At 48.2% G+C, this 23,015-nt stretch overlaps 2 long non-coding RNA genes and 1 pseudogene across 2 annotated transcripts; all 3 read left to right on the top strand.

Annotated features, from left to right (window-relative positions):
* The first annotated feature begins 1,343 nt into the window (after positions 1-1,343).
* LOC141582693 (uncharacterized) lies at positions 1,344-5,078 on the top strand. Its single transcript, XR_012515587.1, has 3 exons — positions 1,344-1,442; positions 1,539-1,645; positions 4,977-5,078. It is a non-coding gene; the product is annotated as an uncharacterized LOC141582693 (long non-coding RNA).
* A 97-nt stretch (positions 5,079-5,175) lies between these two features.
* LOC101048853 (golgin subfamily A member 2-like) lies at positions 5,176-15,683 on the top strand (annotated as a pseudogene).
* Positions 15,684-15,706: 23 nt separating this feature from the next.
* LOC141582692 (uncharacterized) lies at positions 15,707-22,097 on the top strand. The gene is made up of 4 exons (XR_012515586.1): positions 15,707-15,806; positions 19,343-19,497; positions 21,708-21,833; positions 22,016-22,097. It is a non-coding gene; the product is annotated as an uncharacterized LOC141582692 (long non-coding RNA).
* The last annotated feature ends 918 nt before the right edge of the window (positions 22,098-23,015 follow it).

Raw genomic sequence — 23,015 nt, 5'->3', positions numbered from 1 at the left:
GCTGGCAGAAGGGTGGGCTTTTCTCAAACTCCATCTAGAGATGTCACTGGTAGAGGGTTGTGACTGCAAGTTGTCTAGGTTCTTGGCATTTTGAACAAACAATTAGATGAAACATCCTGGAAAGAAAGGAAAGAACAAAACAACAAAAGAACAAAAGCAGGGATTTACTGAAAACCGAAGTGCACTCCACAGTGTGGGATTGGGCCTGAGCAGCAGCTCAAGGGCCGGGATACAGATTCTTCTTGGGTCCAATACCTACTGGAAGTTCTTGGGCCACTTCATGCTCACCTCATGTAACTGAAGCGGTAGCCACAATCAGTCTGATTGGTTGCAGAAAGCAGCCAACCAGAGGCTGAAGTGAAGTTACAAAGGTCACATTCCTGTGAAAACAATATGATTGGTTGCAAAAAGCAACCACTCAGCCCCTGTGGTGAAGTTACAAAGTTATACTTCTTTGCAAATGAGGACTTGACCAGCAATCAGTCTGATTTGTTGTGGACAGCCAATTTCCCAGCTGCCTAGCAGAAAAGGTCAAATGTAGCAGCCTCTGGTTTTTTTTGCTACTTAGGCATGGAAAGTTAGGGTTTTCCTTTCAATTTAGTTCTAGGAAGTCATCCTGAAACAGTCTTAAGTACCCTCCCTCCAGATCCTGCCTCTTAGAGGTTTATTTTACTGTCCTTTCAAGAGAATCCAGATTCTGACTTTCAGTTCTGTGGCTATGGGCAAAACCAATAAAGACCCAAATCTTCTGTCTCTGGGAGCTTGAGGAGGGTTTACCAGTTCATGGTTTCAGTGGGTTTGAGAACTTTGCCTTTAAAATCCATTCCTGGCCCCTGCATACCACTTCCTGGTCTGGGAATAAATTCGAGGGGGCCACCCTCGGTCACCTTCCTTTCACTCTCCCCACAGAAACAGCAGAACCAAGAAATTGCGGATCAACTGGAAGATGTAACAAGATTTCTTGGTTTGCTCACGACATGACTGCTGGGCTTGGGGGTCACTCACATGTAGAGGTCCCAGTTGCGTCTTGCTTACTCCCAGCCTGGGGAAGAAGGGTCACCCCGCAGATTCCACCCCATCCCCACAAGGTCCCTGATAACCTGGTCCCGTGGTTGGGCCTGTCCTGGGGCATTGGTGGCATTCTGGGGCATGTCCCTTGCTGTGCCATCTCTGCCTTGCCCTAGTAAGACCTCTGTCTTCCTCTTCTACAGGAAAAGCAAGAAAGCCAGCAAAACCAGGGAGCCCTCAGGAGGCAGTTAGAGGTGACTGGAGGGTGTAAGGTTCCCTCCTGTCCTCTGAGAATGTTTCTTTCCTTCTCTTTCAGCACTTGCTTGGCTTTTCTCCCAAAAGTTCGAATCAGACAATTAGAATCTTGATGTCTGAGAAAACAGAGTTGAAGATAGTGCTGTATCACACTGAATGTGCCGCCAGGCAGTTTGAAGGTGAGAATCCAGGCACCCCATCATCCCCCAACCTGCCACTTTGACAGGGCTTTAGGGGGAGTCCTTTGGGCCCCATCTCAACCTCTCTCATTACAGGAGAGTCCAAGGATCTGGCCAGCTGCCTGCAGTATTCCTCGCAGTGTGTAGGAGAGTTGAAGCAGGCTCTCTCAGCTGTCTCCATGTAGCAGAAGAACATGGACAGGGTGAGTCCTACTGTCTGCCCCATCCCCTGGCAGCCTGGCTTCCCAGATGGAGGAGTGAGCCTAAAGGTCCCTTCTGCAGAATGGAGTGTCCTGCCCAGAAGGCAGCATGGGCCATTTCTCGCTGCTTTTGTGTGTGATTGTTAGAGGCAGCCTGGGGCTGAGTCAGCTGCTGTGGGTGAGTTGGGGACAGTATGGAGAGCAAGCAGAGCTTGGATGGGGAGCACTAGACGCAGAGCTTGGAGGCCAAGTGCCCACCCTGCTCTTACCTTGCTGTGGCCTTGGCTAAGTCCTCGGTAGGGGATATGGTACTTGTACTGTGAAGGTACAGAGGAGTATCTTTAGGATGTTACCATTTGTGTGGAGAGAGGGAACATTTGTGTGGGTGTGTGTGTGTGTCGTGTGTGTGTGTGTGTATACATACTATGATAATATACATAAATCATGCTTGAAAGTTGTCTCTGAACCACATTGGGTTTGGCTGCATTTCCTTGAGGCTCAATAATGAGAAGTAAACTAGGAAACAAGGGAATTTATTGCTGTAACTGGATACAGGGAGAAAGCTGGAGGTAATTCTACCTGACCAACTCAAAGTATTACAATTTTTATAGTGCTTATATAGGTTGGGGTTATGTGCCTACTTACAGTATAGCATTCGCCTAAGTCTATTGGTAACTAATTTTGTTTCAACTAGAAGGTCAGTGGCAAAAACAATGCTTGCTAAGTCTGATTAAGCTGTGAGGGCCCCAGTACCTTCAAGGCCTGTCTACTGTGGTACTGGAGTAGTTATCTCTATCTTATCTCCCTTATAGTTTGGTCTGGATTAGACTCTCCAATGAATCAATTCAAACAGCTGCCTCTGTTACCTTGACTCGTCTCAGATTCTGTCGACCCAAGGAAGGTCCTGGCACTAGGAATGTAAGACTGTCTCTATTATTTTGACTTACTCCAGGTTAGGGAGAAGCCTATGCAAAGCTCCTACTGACCATATGTTTCATTTCTAGCTTTGATGTCTGGGCATGGATTTCCCTAGGTTTAACTGTTTGCTCAATGTTAAGGCAGCTCTATGGAGGTTTGTCTGTGTAACTGGAGAACTATGCAGACTTCTCTGAGTGACTGTCGTGAAGGCCTGTCTGTGTGACTGTTGTGAAGGCCTGTCTGTGTGACTGTCATGAAGGCCTGTCTGTTTGATTGTCAGCGAGAATTGGCCTGCCGTTAAAAGGATTCATAAAAATCTCAGTAGAGAGGAACAGGGTGGCTGAGAGATATTTCCCTTCTGTACCTTCTGAGTTTTTGACTATGCTAATCCTTTCATCCTTTCAAAAAGTGAACAAAAGATTGATTTCCTCTTTCATTTCTGTGTACCGACCCCCAGGGAAAAAATGGGCTTAGAAAATAAAATATACCTGATTGTTCAAATCCCAGCTCTAAGTGATCTTAGGCAAGCACTTAATCTCTAATACTCCATATTTTTAATCTATGCAATAGGGTAATAATAGTCTCATAAGATGGTTGTGAGGATTAAATGGGATTAATAGCATGGGTGCCTGGTGAAGCCCTCAATAAAGGTTCAAGCTGTGGTAGTAATAATGGTAATAACAATAGCATATAATCTGATCTCTCTGGGCCTCTGTTACCCAGCTATAAATTAGATCTTTTTCCCTGTACCTTTCACCTTTTCTTTGAGGAACAAATGAGACCCCGGTTTGGAAATGCCTTGAAAAAATGTCGGACATGATTAAGAATGAGGAAGGGTTACTGTGGAGTAGCTACTGTAGCTGCTCCTGGCCAGCCAGCTGCTCCTCTGCCTGCTGTATCCTGACTTAAGCTTTCCGTTATTTTCAGTGCAACAAGGAGGTAACCAAAGAGAGAGAGAAGCTCAGGTTGGAGTTGTACAAGAACAGGCAGGATGGGGGAAGGTGGGATGGAAGGTCTGGGACCCTTAGCATGGGTGATGTGCTGGGAGGTGGGAGGGGTGCAGGTGAGCGTGGTGAGGTGATCACACAGGTTTGCCTGTGTGCACAGCTCAGCTCTGGTGCGGGCTATGCCACTCACTCATGGTGTAGTCTTCTCTCTGGCCTGCCACCTGAGACTTTTGATTTGTGGGGTCCCTCCCAATGCCACGGTTTTGTGATTGTGAGACCAGTATAGAGGGCTGATCACCAAAGCAGTTCTTTCTATTCTTCGTTCATTCCTTTCTCTACTGCCTCTGGCCATGGTGAAAACAATGAGGACCTGAAGCAGAAGAACTCAGAACTAAAAGAGAAGCTTCAGGTCCTAGTGACCGAGAAGTCAGGGATTTCACTCAACTTAAAGGAGCTGCAAAAGAAGCTGGAGAGCGCCGAGCTCCTGCTTCATGGCGAGAAGCTGCAGTTCTGGAGGTTGTGGGCGCCCCATCCAGCTGGGACCTTGGTCTAGGGATCATGCACGGTGTGGGGATGCTCTAAGCAAGAGCTGGAAAATTTGGGTCCTACCATAGAATCTGCTAGAGACTGCTAAAAATCTACAAATTGGGGCCCTGCCATAGACCTGGGGAATCAGAATCTCAGGGTTAGGGCTTAATTTTTTAAAAATGCACAATGGATGAAAGCCATTATGTTATAGATTACACCTATATGGCTAGCTCATGAGTCCGTTTATTTCCTTGTGATGTTGAAGCCAACTCTTCGACTATTCGACAGTAATAATAGAGAATAGGTATTTTTTGGGGTGAGGATGGGGTCTCAAGTGCAGGGGCATGCTCTCGGCTCACTGCAACCTCCACCTCCCAGGCTCAAGTGATCCTCTTGCCTTAGCCTCTCAAGTAGCTGGGACTACAGGCACACACCACCATCCCTGGCTAATTTTTGTGTTTGTAGAGATGGGGCTTCACCATGTTGCACAGGCTGTTTTTGAACTTCTGAGCTCAAGCAATCTACCCACCTCAGCCTCCCAAAGTGTTGTTATTACAGGCATGAGCCACCATCCTTGGCCTGAGATCTTTTTAAAAATTAATTTTCATTTCTGAAGCAAAGAAACTTGATGGTAGAGATCTTTTTGGACCAAGCTGTACTTTGAGCCTAGTGCTAGCCCTTTTAAGGGGCACTGTGGGGAATGGCCCAGGCTCCCCAGATCTGAACTTCTCACTACCATCCAGTCCTCAAGCTGGTTATGAAGCCCCTGATTCTAACCAGCAGTTTACAGCAGGCCATGGAGGAGCAGGCACAGCTGGAAGCACGTCCGGGTGGGTGATGCTTTGCAGAGGGAGAGATTTGGGAGGAAGATGATACCAGGTGGCCAGGAGCAGGTGAGGACCAGAGACAGTCCTTCCTAACTGCTGTGTCCATTCCTGCAGATAATGGAGTCGCTTAAACAACTATGGATGGAGAAAAATCACCACACTGAAAATCTGAAAGGAGAGAGCACCATGTGGTGGCAGATGATGCAGCAGATGTCAGAGTAGGTGAGACTTGACCCTTCAGCCCCCGCCATAGAAAGGTCACTTGATTATTCCGGGCATCTGTGAGATGGGAGGAGCACATCCAGAGGTGGTCATGGGTCTGGGCTTTGTGGAGATGGGGTCAAAGAGGGAGCTAGTGGCCTGTCCATCCACCAGCTCCTCTTTCAATTATCCCCATCAGCAATGAGGAAAAAGTGCCTGTTGTAAGCCACTGCGGTTGTCTCTGTCTGTAAGTGGCTTGGAAGATTGACTACCATCAGGGTGTGAGAAATCATTAGCAGGGAGGCCAAGTTTGGGGAGCCTAAGAGGAGCTGTGGACTAAGAGGAGGGTTTTGTTTTTTTTTTTTTTTTTTTTTTGAGAATCCAAGAGCCCTTATTGTCTGCTTCCTTTCTCAGCCCAACCACCACTCCCCCCGCCCCTCCCCGCGCTGCCATGGGGCCCCCAGCAGGGGGCACAGCCCTCATGTGAAGTGTCACTTCTGAAGGCACCTGTGAGCCAGAGCCCTGCTTTAATGGCTGTGGGAGAGAGGGGATGATTTTTCTTATCTGCCTGCTTCCTTCCCAGTGCCATGGGAGGCAGACATCAACCTCTGGGGTCTCCACCTGGAGTGGGTGGCACGATTGCCTTTCTCTGTCCAGAACAATGAGAACATGGAGATCACCAGCGCACTTTAGTCTGAGCAGCACATCAAGAAAGAGCTGCAGGAGAAGCTTGGCGGGCTGCAGAAGCTGGCGAGCAGTAGGAGAAGCTGGGTGAGCTGCAGGAGAAGCTGGGTAAGCTGAAGGAGATGGTAACCCCCACTGATTGTGCCACTGCAGGGGAGAAGGGAAGGGAGAAGAGAGAGGCAGATAGCTACATTGTACATTGCCCAGAATACTACTTCCTCATCACCGTCCTCTGCCCAGCAGGGGCCCAGTTAGGGTCACTCCGTGACACAGACTGGCCTTCTGGAAGACAGTGCTTTTCTCTTCCCTGGCTTCGGTACACCTTCCTCCTGCCTGCTGTGGCTGCCACAGCTCAGAGCCTGCTGCTGTCTTTTGGTATGCTCCAGGGAGTGTGAGGTCCTCATGTTTATTAAGGAGTCTGTGCAACCCCTGCTTTGAGCTTTGGCCTTTCAAAGTGCTGCCTAGCAGCCCAAGGCCTGGGCAAACACCCCCGAGTGTCTCCTAGCACGCATGACTGTCACGCTGACTGCAGCAACACTGGTCCTACCTGTTCCACACCCTGTGTCTGTGGCGCTGAGGCGCCTTCTCTCCCACATGGTCCCCTAATGCCCTGCTGTGTTCTGTGACAGACTCCAAAGACCAGCTGTTTCTGTACAGCCATCTGCCGATGACACTGTGTTACCTGGCAGTGCCCCTTGCCCTGGTGCCAGTCTCATTAGCATGGTGGCACCTCAGGTTCATGCCTCCTCCTCCTCTGCCCACTGCCCTCCTGTACCTACTATGGATTCTCTTCTCCTTTCACAGGTAGCTTGTTCACTAGGGCCAAGTGCCCTTCCTGGGGACCGGGTTGGGGCAAGGCTGAGGCTGGGCTTTTCCTTGAGGTTTGGGAAGATGGAATATCGTTCAAATGAGCTAGGGAGTTTGGCTCTCCCTGTCGTGGGTGAGTCTTAAAGAAATTGAATGACCATCTCAGATGTTTCTTCCTACACAGAATCATGAGGCTGGCCCCAATCTCATGGATGAAAGCAAGTGAGTGTCTCCTATTGGGGCAGTAGTCTCTAGGCCGAGGGAGGCAGGGAGGGCACTGTGCAAGGCCTTCTTTCCCACTGAGCCACCCCCACGTCTCTGCCCTTAGGACCTTTTCATTGACCGAGTGCCTGCAACCACTCTCCCAATAGCTCAGTGGTGTTGCTTCTGAGATACTTCAGAAACTGAGGCCAAGTGGGGAGTGTGGAGGAAGGGAAGTATGACAGAAACTGAGGCAAGGATTCACGAGAGAGAGGAAAGATCTTGAGATCAGCTGATTTGCTGGGCGATGTTGAGGAAGCCGCCTCTTCCCTAGCCGTCTCCCTTGAAGCTGTTCACATGAAGGAGTTGGACCCCATGACTGTTACATCATGTTATCCTGCTGCAGCGACTCTGGATGAGAGCTGCTCAGGAGGGAGGGTTGGCGGGGAGATAAGAACCATAAGAGAAGCCGGCACAAAGAGATTATGGGACAAAAGGTCCAAGTGAGTCAGAAAAGAAAATGTTGTCAGTTGCTGGGGAAGAAAGGGAGTCGGAGGGCTGAGACAGTGAGGGGACAGGACATCTCCACGTGCACTTTCATCTCTTGTAGTTCGCAACAGGTATCCATCAAAAGGGTCCTGAATCATCTGCCACTGTGAAAGATCTGGAGGTAAGAGGCCCTGGGCCATGACCCAGTGACCCTCCAACTTCCTCCCACAGCGGGAGCTGGGTGCCCCTCTGCCAGCTGAGACAGCCCATACCCCTCCCAACCCCAATGATTGCTCTCTACCCCTTCCCCCCATCGTCCTCCAACCTCTCCTCTCTGCATGTGCCTCAGAGCTGATGCCAAGAGGTAATAGTCACCCTGGAATTGAGTTATATAACTATCAGTCAACTCAATAAAACCGTCAACTCATTGGTAAGAGTCCAGTGGGGTCCCTGAGGGGTCCCTGATTCCACACTGCAAGTCCTGGGCTCCAGCTTTCCCTTGGGGTCCTGAAGAAAGGGGCTGGGGGGGTCCCTGGTGCCAAGGGCAAATGGGGACCTGGGGGGCCCAGACCTCAGCCGGAGGTACCCCAGAGCACAGAACATGCAACATGGCTCTTCCATTGCTGCTCACTTTGCCTACTGTCTCTTCTGCAGACACCCCAGCTCCAGTCCTTGCCACACATGCCCTGGGGTTGTTGCTTCTCCGGGAAGTGCTAGCCTGATTGCTTGTCAGGAGCTCCATACTTCCGCCCTGACTCAGTCCCTAATTGCTCTTTGATTCTAGACAAGGCACTTCTCCTCCTTGTGCTTGCATTTTCCAAGGAGGTAGAATTAGAGACTATCAAAAGTCTCTGTTAGCTCTGAGAGTCCATGATTTAGAGGTCCAGTAAAATGTAAACCTCAGGGCCAAGGGCTCCTGTCTTTTGTGTCCTTTATCCCTGCTGTGAAGCACTGTACCTGCCCATATGTACTCAGTCAGTGTTTGCTCAGTGAATGCACCTTCCTAAATCACAAGCTGGCAGAAGGGTGGGCTTTCCTCAAACTCTGTCTCTAAAGGTTTATGTTACTGTCCTTTTAAGAGAATCCAGATTCAGACTTTCAGTTCTGTGACTGTGGGCAAAAACCAACAAAGACCCACATCCTCTGTTCTTGGAAGCTTGAGGAGTTTACCAGTTTGTGTCCCATTGGGTCTGAGTTCTTTGCCTTTAAAATCCATTCCTGGCCCCTTAATTTGACTCTCCTCACAGAAACAACAGAAGCAACAAATTGAAGAACAGCTGGAAGAAGTAACTTATTTCTTTGTTTGCTCACGATATGACTGCTGGGTTTCAGGGTCACTTAGATGTAGAGGCACCAGTCTTGTCCTGCTCATTCCCAGCCTGGGGAAGAAGGGTCACCCCACAGATTCTACCCCATCCCCACAAGGTCCCTGATAACCTGGTCCCGTGGTTGGGCCTGTCCTGGGGCATTGGTGGCATTCTGGGGGCATGTCCCTTGCTGTGCCATCTCTGCCTTGCCCTAATAAGACCTCTGTCTTCCTCTTCTACAGGAAAAGCAAGAAAGCCAGCAAAACCAGGGAGCCCTCAGGAGGCAGTTAGAGGTGAGTGGAGGGTGTGAGGTTCCCTCCTGTCCTCTGAGAATGTTTCTTTCCTTCTCTTTCAGCACTTGCTTGGCTTTTCTCCCAAAAGTTCGAATCAGACAATTAGAATCTTGATGTCTGAGAAAACAGAGTTGAAGGCAGTGTTGTATCACACTGAATGTGCTGCCAGGCAGTTTGAAGGTGAGAATCTGGGCACCTCATCATCCCCCAACCTGCCACTTTGACAGGGCTTTAGGGGGAGTCCTTTGGGCCCCATCTCAACCTCTCTCATTGCAGGAGAGTCCAAGGATTTGGCCAGCTGCCAACTGCCTGCCCTGCCTTTACCTGGCTGTGGCCTTGACCAAGTCCTAGTGGGGGTTAGGGTACTTGTACCATGAAGGTACAGAAGAGTATCTTCAGTATGTTACCATTTATGTAGAGAGAGGAAACACATGTGTGTGTCTGTGTGTGTGTACTATGATAATATACATAAAACATGTCTGCCTAAAACTCAAGAGAGAGGAGTTTTCTGAGCTTTGGACTATGCAAATATACCCTTCAAAAAGTGAACACAAGATTATCCCCCTTTCTATCTGTGCCTCCCCACCCCCAGCTGTTAAAGGTGGAGGGTGTCCAGCTTCTTGTCATCTTGAACAAAGAATTGGACAAAACGCACAAACAAAGCAAGGAAGGAATGAAGGGTTTTAGTGAAAATGAAAGTGCACTCCACAGTGTGGGAGTGCACCTGAGCACAGGGGCTCAAAGGCCCCGTTACAGAAATTTTGGGAGTATAATTACCCCTAGAGGATTCCACTGGTTACTTCGGTGCACACTATGTAAATGGAGAGGATGAAGTAAAGTTACGAAGTCATTTACCCCCAGAGAGGATATTTCTTGTTATAGCTGAAGTGTGAACCAGCCTTATGTTCCTTGCCTGCAGACTCTATTTTTCTGCCTCAGCAAAAAAATGGGCTTAGAGAATCATATATACCTGGGTGTTCAAATCTCAGCTCTGTCTAAGTGATCTTAGGCAAGCACTTAACCTCTAATACCCCATATTTTTAATCTATGCAATAGGGTAATAATAGTCTCATAAGATGGTTGTGAGGATTAAATGGGATTAATAGCATGGGTGCCTGGTGAAGCCCTCAATAAAGGTTCAAGCTGTGGTAGTAATAATGGTAATAACAATAGCATATAATCTGATCTCTCTGGGCCTCTGTTACCCAGCTGTAAATTAGATCTCTTTCCCTGACCCTTCCACCCTTTCTTTGAGGAACAAATGAGACCCTGGCTTGGAAATGCCTTGAAAAAATGTCAGACATGATTAAGAATGAGGAAGGGTTACTGTGGAGTAGCTACTGTAGCTGCTCCTGGCCAGCCAGCTGCTCTTCTGCCTGCTGTATCCTGACTTAAGCTTTCCGTTATTTTCAGTGCAACAAGGAGGTAACCAAAGAGAGAGAGAAGCTCAGGCTGGAGTTGTACAAGAACAGGCAGGATGGGGGAAGGTGGGATGGAAGGTCTGGGACCCTTAGCGTGGGTGATGTGCTGGGAGGTGGGAGGGGTGCAGGTGAGCGTGGTGAGGTGATCACACAGATTTGCCTGTGTGCACAGCTCAGCTCTGGTGCGGGCTATGCCACTCACTCATGGTGTAGTCTTCTCTCTGGCCTGCCACCTGAGACTTTTGATTTTTGGGGTGCTTTCCAGTGCCATGGTTTTATGGTTGTGGGGCAAGTGTACAGGGTTTCAAACAATCACCCAGGTTGGTGTCTTTGAACAAAGAATTGGACAAAACCTACAAACACAGCAAGGAAAAAATGAAGGGATTTATTCTCAGCTGAACCCCCTCCCCTGGAGGGTCATCTGAGATGGAGCAACACCTATGAGCAGAGGCTGATCACCTGCGGAAGGAGCTGGAGAATGTGGCAGGACAGCTTTAAGCCCAAGTGCAAGAAAATGAGGGCTTGAGTCACCTGAATCAATCACCAAAGCAGTCAGTTCTGTTCTTGTTCATTCCTTTCTCTGCTGCCTCTGGCCATAACAACAGCAGTAAGGAACTGAAGCAGGAGAACTCAGCTTTGGCACTCCAGCTTTGAGTTGTACTGACTGACAAGACAGGGATGCAGCGTGACTTGGAGGAGCTGAAAAGAAACCAGAACTAGACCATGTGACACAGCAGCTAAAGAGAAGCTGCAGCCCCAGGGTGGGGGGAGCCCTATCCAGCTGGGGACATGGGCTAGGGATCATGCAGGGTATGGGGAGGCTCCAGCCAAGAGCTTGTTCAGTACGACAAGGAGGTAACCAAAGAGAGAGATGCCCTCAGGCTAGAGTTATACAAGAACAGCCCTTTAAGGGTCACTGTGTGGAATGGCCCAGGCTCCTCAGATTGAAACTTCTCCTTTTTCACCATCTAGTTTTCTAGCTGGTGTGAAACCTCTGATGCTAAACAGACATCATGGAGGAGAGGGCACAGCTGGAATATCTGGAAAATTTGGGTCCTTGTCCTGGTCCTGCCATAGAATCCTCTAGAAACTGCTAAAGTCTACAAATTGGGGCCCTGCCGTAGACCTGGGGAATCAGAACCTCAGGGTTAGGGCTTAAATTTTTTTTAAATGTGTAATTGATAAAAACGATTATTTTATAGATTACACTTAATTGGCTAGTTCATGAGTCTGTTTATTTCCTTCTGAGGTTCAATCCTACACTTTGACTATTCCATGGTTATAGAGAGTAGAGTTCTTGTTTGTTTGTTTGTTTTTGTTTGTGTTTGTTTGTTTGTTGGGACAGGGTCTTGCTTTATCACCAGGGCTGGAATGCAGTGGTGTGATCTTGACTCACTGCAACCTCCCCCTCCCCAGCTCAAGTGATCCTCCTGCCTCAGCCTCTTAAGTAGCTGGGGCTATAGGCGCACACCACGATGCCTGGTTAATTTTTGTATGTGTAGAGACAGGGCTTCACTATGTTGCCCAGGCTGGTCTCAAACTCCTGAGCTCAAGCAATCCACCTGCGTCAGCCTCCCAAAGTGTTGTATTACAGAAATGAGCAAACATGCCCAGCCTGAGATCTCTTTAAAATTATTTAATTTTTTGTTTCTCAAGCAAAGCAACTTCACAGTAGAGATCTTTATTGACCAAATTGTACATTGAGCCTAGCTCTAGCCCTTTTAAGGGGCACTGTGTTGAATGACCCGGGCTCCTCAGATCGAAACTTCTTCCTTTTCACCATCTTGCTGTCTAGTTGGCATGAAGCCCCTGATGCTGACCAGTAGTTACAGCAGACCGTGGAGGAGCAGGCACAGCTGGAAGCACATCCAGGGCAGGTGATGCTTTGCAGAGGGAGAGATGTGGGAGGAAGATGATACCAGGTGGTCAGGAGCAGGTGAGAACCAGGGACAGCCCTTCCTAACTTCTGTGCCCATTCTTGCAGGTGATGGAATCACTTAACAACTAAGATGGAGAAAGATTAACACACTGAAAATCTGAAAGGAGAGAGTACCATGTGGTGGCAGAGGATGTGGAAGATGTCAGAGCAGATGAGACCTGACTCTAAAGCCCCTGCCTTAGAGAGGTCACTTGATTGTTTTGGGCATCTGTGAAATGGGAGGAGCACAGCCAGAAGTGGTCATGGGTCTGGGCTTTGTGGAGGTAGGAGCAGAGAGGGAGATGGAAGCCTGTCCATCCATCAGCTCTTCTCTCTGAGGCCCTTTCCCTCTATGTTTTGGGTAGGTGTACACAGTGAAGGAGAAGAGGGTGCATAGCAAGAGTTGGGTACAGGAGCTGGTGACAAGCTTGGCCGAACTAAAAAAGCAGATGGATAAGCTGGGGTGGGGTGACCTGGGAGCAGGACTGGCATCAGAGGGCTGTGCAGGTGGCTTAGAATGCCCCAAGGAGGCGGGTATGTGGAAAGACTTTGAGGCAATGGGAAAGACTTCGAGGTCTGTACCAAGATCATTAAGTCTTGTAATCTCCATGAGCCTCAATGTCCCCATCAGCAAAGAGGGAGGAGTGCCCATGCTCAGCCACCCACAGTCGTCTCTGTCTGAAAGTGGCTTGGAAGATTGGCTATCACCCGGGTGTGAGGAATCATTAGCAGAGAGGCCAAGTTTGCAGAGCCAGAGAAGAGCTGAGGATCAAGATGTTGTTGTTTGTTTGTTTGTTTGTTTGTTTTAGAATTCAGAAGGCACTATTGTCTGCTTTCTTCTTCAACTAAACCCCCGCCCCCAGAACCCTCAGCAGGGCCCTTCCAGGTGGAGCATCAGCTACAAGCAGAGGTTGAGCACCTGCGAAAGGACCTGGAGAATCTGGCAGGACAGCTTTAAGCCTGAGTGCCAAAAAAATGAGGGCTTGAGTCACCTGGACTGGGAGTAGGAAGAGAGGCTGTGAGAGCAAGAGGAGAGGCTGCTAGAGTTGGGACAGAGGCTGAGCTCTGGGAGGAGCAGGCAGAGGTGCTCAGGCAAACTGTGCAGAACAACTGTACCACCGTCAGCCGTGCTCTCCCAGAACCATGAGCTGAAGGAGCAACTAGTTGAGTGGAAGGAGATGGTAACCCTTGCCCCATTCAAGAAGGGCTGGGAGGCAGGCACCAGGCTCTGGGGAAGGGAGGTGGGAGGTCAGAGGTGGCTCCAGCCTGGGGGACCCCAGCACCCTCCAGGGCAGTACCATGACTTTTTCTTGCTTCCTGCCCTCTTAGTTTTAGTGGTGGGTAGCCCTAGACTCCTCCCAGGTGTGGACATCCTTATTTCAGCTAGAGGCACGGAGCCCTCAATCACAGAGAAAGAGACAGTGGCATAAGAGGCTCCTTAGATTCAAACTGAATTCTGGCCTTGGCTCCACTGCTCACCTTTGAACTACTTTGCATCTTTAAGTCTTGGTTTCTTTCACTTAGAAAGGAAGTATTTTCCTCACAGAGGTGCTAAGGATTAAATGAGTTAATATGTGGAAAGCATTAGGCATGTAGCACACTTAGCAGATCATGGCTGGCTCCCTCTCCTTTTCTACCTGTGGCATACAGGTTAAATGGCGGAAGCGGGATGTGCGATTTGAGGCTGGGGTTCTAGGTCAGGGAGGCAGTCACTTAGGCCTGGAGCAAGGGGCCAGGGGCCAGGGGCCTGGGCAGGCAACAGAGTCCCACAGTGCCCTCACTACCCTATTTATGGGCCCAGAATCTGGAAGCCAGCCACCACCTGCCCTCATGCCCAGGGTCTCCTGCAGGTGGAGCTGAAGAGCTAAGAGGCTCAGAGTCTGTCGCAGCAGCAAGACCAGAACCTGGGTCACCTGCAGCAGTGCGTGGCCGCCTGTCAGCGGCTGACCTCTTAGAAGGAGGCGCTGCACAGGCAGTTAATTCTGCAGATCCAGCTCATTGACCAGCTGCAGCAGCAGGAAGCTCAGGGAAAAGTGGTAGCAGGCAGAGATGGCTCACTAAGAGTTGCAGGAGACCCAGGTGAGGGAGCTGCTGAGGGCGGGGCCCGGAGGGGAACGTGACCTGGCAACCTTCATACCGCCTTATTCTCTTTCCTGGCCCCTTATGAGCACCTGGAAGCTGCTGTCAGTAGAAGCAGCAGCTACAGGCCCCGTTGAGCCTCATAGCTCTCCCAGGGTGAGGTATAGGAGACCACTCCTGAGGAAGAGGAGAGAGTCCCGGGAGGAAGAGGGGACTGTTAGCAGCATAGGATTTCGGAGTTGGAAGAAACCTTTAGAAGCTGGTCATTATGCCAACTGGGTGTCCGCACTAAGTTTGGCACCAATATGGTGACTTGGGAGCGGAGGGCCACCAGGTTGCCTCAGGATGGGTGAACTGGCCCAGGTCAGAAAGGGAGCCGGTCAGAACTCCCAGGTGGATAGGTAGTGGGACTGCACCAGGGCAACATAGTGAGACCTTGGCTCTTCAAAAAAAAAAAAAAAAAGAAAAGAAAAAAAAGAAAAAGAAAAAGAGAAGACAGCTGCTCGTTCGTTCCTCTCTGGGGAGAGGCTGGCCCAGGGTTACACAGTGAGGTGAAGGCAGAGGTGGGCCCACTGTACCTCCCTTGTTGGGTTGTCTGAGGACCCCTCTGATCACACCCCCGCCCCCCCATAGGAGATGGACTGGAGAGTGAGGAGGAAGAGGAAGAAGAGCCTTGGTCTATGCTGAGCATCCCAGAGGACCTGGAGAGCTGGGAGACCATGATGAGCCTGACTTCCCCTGCCCCACCTTTGCTGCCTCCCTTTCTGCTCCCTCCCAGACCCCCTTATGCTCTTGGTTTTCCTGCCTTCTGATTTCTCTGGACCCTCGTGCCTTCTCTGGGAGCCAGTGGTCAGACACTATTTTACCTGAGGCCAGCAGGTACACCCTCTGAGGCCCCAAGGGAAGGTCTTCTGACTCCTTGCCCCATTCATCCTGGGTATCCCCCGACAAGAATGCACACCTCTTGCCTGCAGGTGGCATTTTAAAACTTGGCTTTGGCCAGTGCCGAGGAGGAGCAGGCTTAGCTGTGTGGGCAACTGAAGGAGCAAAGGGTGTGCTGCCAGCTCCTGACTCACCTGGTGGCCTTGGCCCAGAATAAGCCAGAGGTAACAGCCTCAGCCCCAGGGATTGGAGGCAATTCTGTGTGTGAAGACCCACCGGACCTTAAAGGGGGCCATAGAGAAGCTTCGGGTGAATGAGTCTCTCCTGGCATGGGCCAAGAAGGGTGGGGGTGGGGCAGGTTGTTGTGGGGGTGTGACTCCATTATTTTGACTCCAGAGCAGCTTTATGGCGCTTATGAAGGAGGAGTGGGTAGAGAAACTGGAATGTCACTGCATTCAGCTGTCTGGAGACACAGACATAATCAGTGAGCTGGAAGCCAGCGGGAGCTGCAGGGTGACCGGAGGGGCCCCAGCTTCTGAGCCCTGTCCTTTTGCAGGAGAGTACATCACATTGTACAAGAGCCAGAGGGCAGTGCTGAAGATGTGGCACCAGCAGGAGGGGTACATTCCAGGGATTATCCAAGAGAAGAATGAAAGATGGAGGTAGGTCATGCAACATCTCTGCGGGGGTGAAGATGGGGGTGGGGAGGTGTGGGCAGGGGCACAGTAGCTGAGCACCCCTCCCACCAGGCAAAGCTGCTGGAGCTGCTGGTGTTGCAACTTGTGAGCAACTGAAGTGAGTGGCATGGCAAATTCCTGGTCGCTGTCCATAACCCTGCTGATAAGCCCGCTCCAGGGGCCCCAGCTCCCAGGAGTGTGGGGCTGCCAGCAAGCAGAGTGATGAGTAGAGCTCTTGGGCGGGATGGGCTGGCGGGATGAGGGGAGGACTCGCACAGCACTCAGAGCCCTGCCTCCCTGTCTCCAAAGATCTCCCACAGCATGGAGCCTGAATGAGAGAAGGCCAGGGAGGGTTTGCCCCACAACAGCTTCATTGCATAGAAGATCATGCAGCTGTTTCATGAGATGCAGAACCCTCAGTAACACCCAAGCTTGGACAGCAACCCCTGCATCCCCATTTTTTTACCGGGCTCAGGAGAACAAGGAAGTAATGATTACCATCATCTAAAAGCCTGCCACTGTCAGCAAAGCCTGAAGATATGAGACCAGAGGCTCTGCCCCCACCATGTCCCTGCCGCCCCTTCCCAGTCATCCCTTTACCCTTACAGTAGCAAAATAAGACCCCTGTCTAAAGAGGGAGGCAGGTGCAGACGAGGTGAAGATCACATCTAAAAGCAGGCCACTACATTAAAAAAAAAGTTATGGGATTAAAAAAAAAGGTACAGGATAAAAAAAAAGTTATGGGATTAAAGAAGTTATAAAAAAAAAGTTATGGAAAAAAATTATGAAAAATGTTAGTTATTGAACAGTCATTGAAAAACAAGTTATGGAATAAAAAAAGTCATGGGATAAAAATTTAAGAAATAATGATAAAGGCAGGCCAATGTCAACAAAGCCTAGAGAAGTGGAGCTGGAGGCTCTGCCCCCACCATGTCCATACCACCCCTTCCCAGTCACTGCTTTACATTTATAGTAGCTAGACAAGACCCCTGTCTAATGGGGCGAGGCAGACAAGTGCAAACCCTTTGCCACCTTGGCGATTTCTTTTGAGGAAGCCTCATGGCCTCTCTGATGGCCTTACTCTCACCAAAGCAATTTTTCCCTCATGGGGGCTCCCATCTTACTCAGAGAGGCAGCTGAGGCAGGACAATGGAGCTAATGTAGACAAGGTGACGGCATGGGCTGCTAGGGTAACCTCCCCCAGTGTACATGTTGGATCTGTGTAATATTGTGTCTATTCTGGGAGCAGGGCCGCCCCCTGTATCATACATAGTAGAGGTTGGAGTTGGCACATAGGGAGGAGGTTCTAACAATTATTTGCGGCTGGTAAACTTATTTGATGGCTTATGACAGAGGAAGGAGGCAGGGATGGGGTTGTGGCTCTCTGGTGATGCGACTCCTATTTATTTTGCTTTTAATTTTGGAATTAATGGATTTTAGCCATCCTGCTTGGCCTGGAGTGTTCCCGTTTCCCTCACTGGGTCCTGGAGTTTGTGCCACTGAACGGAGAACCCCAGTGTGTCTGAACATGTCCAGCTGTGCTGTTGGGGACCTTCCAGGCCTGTTACCTATATGGTGCCTGGTGACACCTGGGGGATTCCATGGTGACTGCTCTGGAGCCTGTGAGGACAGTCTGGCCCTGACAGCCAAAGGTTCAGAAGCCTGATCTAGTGGTGGCCACAAAGGCAGGGTCCCAGCACCCAAGGGCACTGACTTCCATCCAGCCCAGGCATCTTCCGTTCTGTCCTCCTCCTACCTCCCTCGCCTGTCTGTGCCTGGTGGCCTGTTCTGTCTTTCCCCCCAGAGTGCCGGCTGCCCCAAAGGCTTCCTCCAGGCTGAGTTCATGGCCCTGTGTGCTAGTGGCCAGAGCCGGCTTCGCAGGGTGAGAGCCAGCTAAGCTTCAGGGGGGTTTCCAGGAAAACTGTTCCTTGGAAAGGATGTGGCCTTTTCACTGCTCCAAACAGCACCCTAGTAATGGCTTGGCTCTTCCCTTCCCTTGAGCTCCACAGAGAGCACAGCTGGCAGAGGACACATTCCCTATCATCCAGAATGGGTTTGATTCTCAGCCGAGGGACAGCAGGACTGGTAGAGACTGTTAGGCCACACGGCTGCCTGCACAGCACCCCCATGCTTGGCGCGGGGCTGAAGGGATGGTGGGGACTGGCTCTTCACAGGCTGGGCATGACAAAGAGGCTCAATGGAGGTGGCACACTTTGAAGGGGCAACATTCCTATTGGCTACTGAACTCTTCCTTGGGCATAGGTTGAATGCCAAAATGAGGAACCATGGATCTTCTTCACCTTCGTGTGACGTTCTTGGCTTCTTGCCAAAGGTTACCTTACTTTTGGTTTTGATAAGGGAAGAAGAGACAAAACATGAAGGCACTTGTTGACTAAAAGGAAGTCTAACAAAATGCTTCAGCATTGCAATGGAAAGAGAAATGAAAAAACTAAAAAATAAACCATACTTCATAGAAGCTCAAGAGAAAAAGTCCCCTCTTTCCATATGGCCCACAGATGCCAACAGTGGGAGAGGGTGCCATGTTTGAAAACAGGCAGAGTAAGAACCCATCTACAAGCCAGAGAGATTTGGAAGTGACATTAGCTACTCCTCTCCCCATAGAGGGGAAAGGACAGATCCTTAGAAACCCTAGAACTCAATCTTTGTTACTGGATTCTCTTTTGAGCAGCAGCTTGGAAAGACAAAGATGGGGAAGATTTTAAATTTCACTTTCTATGAGTTATGCAGCCTTTGGCTGAGATAAGCCAAGAGCCTCTCAGCATGGCTGAGAGTTTATTTGGGCAGGAGAGATTATGTGCAAATCAAGGAACCTAAGAAGAGCCTGCTCTGAAGAATGCTGACCGCATCACAAGGGGTGGAGTAGGAGCTCGAATACAACACCCAGACTCCAGAGACTCTAGGGCACACCTTGGGAGAAGTTCCAAATGTGGGCCCTAGTGATGCCATCTGCGGCAGAGAGACCAAGTTCCAAAGAAGATGGGATGAGCCATAATTTGATGGTGAAAGGTCTTATATATCAAATCTTGGTAATTGTACACAACTCTCAGTGTGTTTTGTGTTGTGTAATTCCATTAATACATATTATTTCAGGAAAAGTGGATAAAATCTAATAATCTCTCCCACAATATGTGTATGCAAGTGAGTGAGGATGCCGCAGCTGCCTACCTAGCAATCCTAAAATACCCAACTAACACTCAGGGGAGCCATAAACTTTAAGGGTCTAAATCTTCAGCCACTACTCATGTCACTGGGTTCCCTAGCCCAAGTATAGTCTCAGCCAGTCTGGCAGCCATGGACCCAAATTTGGGGTGATCACAATCAGTCTTTCTCTACCATATACACAGAATGCCCTGCCCACCCCAGCCTTGCACCCAACTACAGCCCAACTTACAAGTGCATTATCATTATCCCTGCCCTTAGGAGAGCATCCCATAATTCACAAGCAGGGGAGTGAAGAGCAGGGAGTTGGTTTCATTCATCTTCTTTCTCTTTATTTTTAGCCTAGTACATGGGATGATCAGGCTCTGAACATTTATTTATTAAGGAATAAAGGAGAAAAGGGAGAAGAAGGAGACAGTTGGAAGACAGAGAATATATGCTTGTGTGTAAACATGAAAAGAATACGGCAAGACGACTCTCAAAGAAAAAAGATCACGTGAGTTTTTTTCTCTTCATTCTATTAATTTGGTATATTACATTTTGACATTGATTGATTTTTGTATGTCAAACCACTCTTGCATTGCTGGAATAAATCTCTATATCCTGTTATTATGCTTTACTGTTCCATCTTTTATATATTTATTCATTTCCTGCTATATGTGTACATTTTACCTCTGCATTTGTCTTCTTCCACACTTGTTACTATTTTGTCTCTCTTTTATTGCTTGCATGTTTTGCTAATTTTCCTAAATAAGCGCATTATATTTCACTGTCACAGGCAGGCTAGAACCAACTCAGCAATAGATGGCAGAAGGACTCCAGGAAAAGTGCAGTAGTTAACCAGTTACAGAGGCAGAACACACGAGCCTAAGTCAAGATGAGGTTGAAATGTCTATTTGTTCTGTGCCCCAAAATGTGTGGATCAAGTATGCTGACCTCCCTGGAATCTTGTAAGATTCTGCCCTAGAGAATAGGGAAAAGAGCTACCATCCTTATGGTCTTGATATGAACTATTGAGAGGCTCCTTGACCAGTGGGAACATGTCTCTGTGACAGCATTTTGGGAATTAAGGAGCATCAGGAAAACCTCACTTTGTTAAAGAGATAAACTAAACCCTGCTAATAATGCATTTGAGTATACCATTGGAGCTTCATTTCCTTAGGTGAAGTGCCTGGACCTTCTTAAACATTAAACACTCTGGGATGTAAATGATCAGCTCTTTTATCTCTACATGAGTAAGTTGTGTAAAGAATGTGAGATGGAAGAGGAAGGTCAGAGGTACAGGGGAAGAGGTTCTTTAAAAAGGGTGAAGAGTGCACAAAATGCAGGCTGAGAGATCTATTGACAAACCTCCCCACTGTACAAATGAGCCCAGGGTGAATTCCCAGAGGAGGACCCAAGCAAACAGTGAATTTGCCTTCTACAATTAAGATGCGAATTCCTCTTTTAAAAGGTGGTCGCTTTAAAAAGGTACTTAGCGCAAGTCATAGGCACAGGATTCAGAAAATACGCTAGAAAAAATCTTCCAAATTTTAGTTTTCCAGTTCTGGCTATGCTACATTAAAGCCTTCCCAGTTTCTGTCAGCAGGGGAAAGAGTATAGGGTGTTTTGGGGAGTCTAAATTCCTGAGTGTGCAGCCTCCAGCTCTAAACTTTGCAACATAAACCCATCAAAGAATGTGTTTCTGGACCCAGTCCTGGATCCCACAGATTTAACTGCTGTGAGGACTCCCTGTCCTTTATTATTATTATTATTTTTTTTCCCGAAAATCTCATTTTGGTCTCACCACAAACTCTTGAATTCTCATAAGATAGGTGTATCTAGGGAAATCCTAACTTCTAAATGTAAAAAAAAAAACCTGTTAAAAATACCAGAAAAATCGTATTTCAGTTGGGTTTTCATTTTTTACATTGCTAGCATTGATTGATTTTTTGTTTTTAACTTTGAAGTTCGGGAGTACCTGTGCAAGTCTGTTACACAGGGAAACTTGTGTCGTGGGGGCTTGTTGTACAGATTTTTGTCACCCAGTTGTTAATCCTAGAACCCATATAACCCATATTCCTAATCCTCCCCCTCCTCCCATCTTCCACCCTCCAGTAGGCCCCAGTGTGTGTTGTTCTCTTGCATGTATCCATGTGTTTTCATCATTTAGCCCCCACTTGTAAGTGAGAACATGTAGTGTTAGGTTTTCTGTTCCTGTGTTAGTTTGGCAAGGATAATGGCCTCCAGCTCCATCCATGTTCCTGCAAAGGACATACTCTCATTTTTTATGGCTCCATAATATTCCATGATGTGTATGTGCCACATTTTCTTGATTTAGTCTATTATTGGTGGGCATTTAGATTGATTCTGTGTCTTTGCTATTATGAATAGTGTTGCAGTGAACGTACACAAGCATGCATCTTTATAGTAGAATGATTTAGAGTCCTCTGGGTATCTACCTAGTGATAGGATTGCTGGATCTTGATTAGAAAGGAAGGCTAGTTGGGAGCACATCAGCTAGTACTCACCAGAGGCCACTTGTGTATTAAAGAGTTAACATGGCAGGCCTGAGACTGCTATCCTTAAAAAGAATGCCTTGGCTGGTATCTCTCTAACAATTTTCTGTCATTTGGTCCCAATATATCCTTGTCTCTTTCCATTTCTGCTCCTTTCAGACACATCCCTTAAAGCTACTTTTCTCATATCTCATTTTTCTTCCCCCAGAATTACAGAAAGACATTCTTTCTAAAGAGGCTCACCAACTATACCAGAGATGCCTGGGCTCTATTGTCTGTTTGAAGGACTGTCTTCCAGTTGATAGCAGTGACCTTCTTGCTCATTTCTGATACTGTGAGTTTTGGTTTGTGTCTTCACTGCCTTCTTTTAATCTCTCTGTTTTAGATTTGTTTCTTCCCTTTCCCTCTACTATGGTATCAATCTACACTTTTGTTTGTTCTGAAGTTGTTCTTGAATCTGTTTCTGTATTTGTCTCTGACATAATTTCAGTAATTGTTTGTGTCTTCCTTTCACAGCTAAATGTATTCAAAGAAATCCTTTCTAGGGAGGCCTAGAGAAAGAAATCATCTGAGTACGTGAGTAGAACTACTTTAATCATCTATTTGTGAACGAAGAACAAATTTTTGTTGTTGTTTTTGGGCCCTAGTGGGTCAGAAATGATTAAATAATACTCATGTTTGTCAAAATCTGTGCTCTGACCTGACTGCCTGCAGGCTCTCCTAGATTCTGTCAACAAAGACACTCTAACATCCTTCGACAAAAAACCATCAAGAGGTGGTTTCAATATATTTGTGGAGAAAACACAGATAAGACTACATATAACAAAAAACCAAAAAAATTTTAAAAACCAGAAAAAAAATAAAAGGAAAAAGATAGTTTCAAGCCTCACAGCTGACCACCACTAAGAGTCAGTATTTCCAAAGCCCACTATCTTGATCAAAGACTTGGAAACTCCCTGGACTATCCTTTTTGACTGGTCTCTTTGGGTCTAGGTAACTGAGACACAGCCAACAGTATTAAAACAAGGTTATAATGACCTCCCTCCCCACCTCCTCCTTTTACTACAAAGGCAGAGCTCAGTACCCTAATACCCACATGTGACTGTCTCAGTCCCAAAAGGTTGTCCATCTCTCCTGGCAGTGTTTCCAGGGCCTCCAGACAGGGCTCCAAGGCTTCCTAGGAGGGTTTCTCCAAGGATTTCCAGCAGGGGCTCCAAGACTTCCTCTTTTAGAAGTTTTAGATCGTTTTTGTTAAGAATTCAAGGAGTCCCTTGCAGAAACTATAAGACTTATCAAGGTTTCCAAATTTCCACTTACGGGCCCTAGTGGAGGCTATGGATTTATTCTGTGGACTTCTAGATATTTTGGGCAGCGGCTTCTAGCACTGTCTTCTTCAAGGTCTCAGGGAGTAGCTGATTATTATTAATCAGGGAGGCTTCTAGAGGGTCCAGTCAGCATATGCTTTCCTCAGCCACCTCTTTTCATTCAGTCATTCAGCAGACATTTAAAGAGTAGT

Source organism: Saimiri boliviensis, chromosome 2 (assembly GCF_048565385.1).
Source record: "Saimiri boliviensis isolate mSaiBol1 chromosome 2, mSaiBol1.pri, whole genome shotgun sequence".
Lineage (NCBI taxonomy): Eukaryota > Metazoa > Chordata > Mammalia > Primates > Cebidae > Saimiri > Saimiri boliviensis.
This window is presented reverse-complemented; position numbering and strand designations above follow the sequence as displayed.